Source organism: Pocillopora verrucosa, chromosome 5 (assembly GCF_036669915.1).
Source record: "Pocillopora verrucosa isolate sample1 chromosome 5, ASM3666991v2, whole genome shotgun sequence".
In the NCBI taxonomy this organism is placed as follows: domain Eukaryota; kingdom Metazoa; phylum Cnidaria; class Anthozoa; order Scleractinia; family Pocilloporidae; genus Pocillopora; species Pocillopora verrucosa.
Window position 1 is genome coordinate 7,905,641 of NC_089316.1, and position 3,779 is coordinate 7,909,419.

The following is a 3,779-nucleotide window of genomic DNA, read 5'->3' on the forward strand; positions in this document are numbered from 1 at the left end:
GCTTTCTCTAACTAATTATTTAGCGGTCCTAGATTTTATTTGAATGTAAGAGTTCTTGCTGTTAGTATCTAAGTGAATATTCTGTGAGGTTTATTGAAAGCAATACTGAGAACTCCTGGAAAGGGTATTTTATCTAACAGGTATGTCCCAGCAAGGTGCATGGCGTGATAATCTCACCAATCAAGCGATTGCAGACCGACGAATGATAGAACCAATATGACAGAATCCAATCACTGAACTACTGCATGATGCCACAGATGTTGGAATTTTTCAGTTCGCTCAAATAGATGAAACATAGCATTAATTTGCACTTAGCTCGATCATTAACCATTTACACCCTTAGGTTGGTACTCATATTCTCCACACCGATCTCTCTACATGTCCTGTGGTAAGGACAAGGAGAATTTGTTTAACAATGATGAGCTTTTCACATTGGTTATTATTTTCATTTTTCTCATTACCTATACATTCATTCAAGGTTGATACTGAAATGAGAAATTAGAAGCCAGTCACCCTTTAGAGTTAATGGGTAATAACTCAAGATTGGACGTGAATGAAATCGCTCTTTTAAAAGAGAAAGAAGGGAAAAGAAAGCGTTTTTTATGACGGAATACAGGAAAAAAGAAAACTGCTGCAAACAAATGGAGATTTCATCATTATGATACCCCTAGCTTAGTGCATGGTGAGCCAACATGGATATTCAATTTGTCCTTGATGTTTAAGCTAGCCTTGGGTTATGTATATTTGCTCTTGCACCTCAAAGGCACAAAAAAGCATCGATGAGATTTAGCGAGCTGCTTGTGATGAAGCCACAAAATTAAATGATAGTTTTAAGCAATTATTCGGACGTATAGGTAATAAATTGCTAAACAATGTTGAGATAAGCGCATACTCCATTGACTCTGCATGCACACTTTTACTACCACACCAGGTCTACATGTTGAGGTCCTTACGATTCAGAGCCCACGTATGCGTCCTAGAGTTTCAAAAAGTCTGATTCCAGATTACTTGAGACTCGGAGGTAACGGAAAGGCTCTGGATGTGCTATAAGAGCCCTGACCCTGCCATCGCTGAGCATTTTAAGGTCGATTATTGTCGAACGCGGATGAAATTTTTGGGGTATATTTTTTGTTTAACAATTGGTGCCGCTTTACTAATAGCCTTTTGTAACAGGGACGTTACAGAGCCCTGTGACCTGCATCAGTTCTCTTTTTTTCTTTTTTTTTTTTTTCTTTTTTTTCTCAAACACTTTTTTGGAGCAAAACGGACATATCGTTAAAGATTCCAAACATGATAGGAAAATTAAAGAGAAAATGTTCCCAATAAGGCAAGTGCGAACGGTACCCTAAAACAAAGCACCACCCTAATGGTTTACCGTCGGCTGAAAACAGCCTACCATTCTCAAATAATGTTGCGCGCGTTGATTCTGTTATTTTTTAACATAGAGAGCAAATTACTTAAGGTTGATTGGTTCAGATAGAGGGAATTTTCCCTTTATTTTGGTAATTGCCCTAGGGAAAATAACCCAAATTTGAAATATCTTCTGTTTTGATTGGCACCTGAGAAGGCAAGATGGGCTCGGGACGGCCCGCTGTGATTCCGCGCAAAAAACAGTTGGCCTCCTTTCCCGTCTCTCGAAATAAACAAGTCTTGATTCGTAATAAAGCGGCGATGTTTTTTGCTCTATAATAAATCCGATATTGACCAAGCTTTTTCGGTCGAGGTGGCTGGATATTAGTGTCGTTCTCTTTTTTCCGTTTTTATGGAAATAAAACACAAAAAAGAACTGACCCAATATCTAGCCATCTTGACCTCACGCTTGGTCAATACGCTTATGAAAATTGCGTTACTTCCGATTCTTTCCAAATTTGGAGTATAAGATGTTGAAAATTAAAGCCAATTTGGCAGTTAATTATGCACTACACAACTCAGATTTCAAGTTCATCGGCGTCGATGTGAGTCGATCTTATTTTATCCCCGTTGATGATGATTTAGAGGTTAAATTTATCATCGGAAACTCCGTAGATGGAATAGACAGTGGTGAAGGACGCAGAATAGATCAGGGCTAGAAACCGAGATCGAGAAATCGAGAGCCATCGAACATATAGTTTTGAAAAGCATAGTCGTTCACCTCCAGTAGCCTAGTCCGCATTCGCGTGCAGTTCCTGAGTTTTGATCAAAAATTTGTAACAAGTATCTGAGACCAAAGAGCCCCATAATTTACGCCCATGGATGTGATTCAACTATGCGATTCAAACCATGTGACGCGTAATACGATTGGTTGTTTTGTGCCATAGAGAAATGCATAGTTTGATTGTAAGCGATTACTAGTTGGTTTGTACGTGTGTTTTGTTTTAGTCAACTTCAATTTAGGAGCGGAACAAACCATTGTCACATTGGTATTCTTAGCGAAGGAGAAGATGCTATAATTGAGGAGGTGAGTGAAACGTTTTCATCGGGTATAAATTCAGAATAACAAGTACAAATCTTTTAATGCTTACCTCAAAAATAACTCAGAATTTTTAAGCCCTGTTCAAACGGTCACGATAGTTGATGATAGTTTGAAATAATCATTTGCCGTCATGTTTGCGTTCAAACATCTCATGATAGTTAACATTGTTCACCGAAGTGGAGGTAAATATCAGGTAATTTAGTGTCAACAACTGGAGTTGAAAACGTAAATTGGGCACCGTAAAGAGTTTAAAGACAGCCGACGTTTTCGAGCGTTATCCCATCGTCAGAGCGATTGACGAAGGGACTAACGCTCGAAACAGTCAGCTTTTTTTACTCTTTACGGTCGCCAATTACGTTTTTCAACTCAGTGTTATCTTAAAATAAATTACCTGCTATACTCTCCCACCGACGCAGCCCAACCACAGTTATCTTTAGAAATCTTTACCCTCTGTATTCATGGGGGTAAATATCCATCATTCTTCATCGACACTGAGGTGATCTAATTTTGTTTCAGTCATATATAGTAATAGTCACAGAAAAACCACACAATTATACTAACTTTAGTTTATTTCTTTCAATATACCAAAAATGGTGGGAATTTCATTCTTGTTGTTTCAATTTTTTCTCATCATCTGTTCGGATGGTGAATGGTACTTGCCATTCAACTAGCCAACTGAAACAACACTAATAAACTCGCCAATCAGTCACATGAAAAACAAAAAAAACCATTCATCTGAATGTGTGTTATATACTAATTGATTATAGCTGTTGAAATCATACAATGGGGATTTTTACTGTGGCTGATTCCTAGTATCTTGGTCTGTGAAATGACATTGTACAAGCAAAATATCAGCCAAGAAGAGTGCTTATCGCCACAAGTTTTAGAGAACATTAAGTTAGAACGACTCTTCTAAAGAGTTGCTTGATCACCACAATGAAGCAGGAAGGAATGGATATGAAGTCAAGAAGTTGCAAGCAGACGCCAGAAGCCTTTCACCATTTAACTCCCAGATCACATTGGCATTCTCCTCACTGTCAACCATCCACTTCTTAGAATGTTAGTTCAGATAATTTCGTATTGGATCAACAAAAGTATTCCCTACTTTATATTTTTCGCTATTCTCATCACTTATTTCTGGTGCTATTGGCATTGATTATTGTAAGGAGAAATTCTCTCTTGGTCCTACTAATGGGAGTTTAAAGGGTTAAGAAGGAGTTTTGAAAAGAACTTTAGGAGACACATATAAATTTGAAACTATTTACCTTTATGATTTGCCATTGCAGTTTGAGACTACTGATTTTTTGGCAAGACCACAGACTGAAAA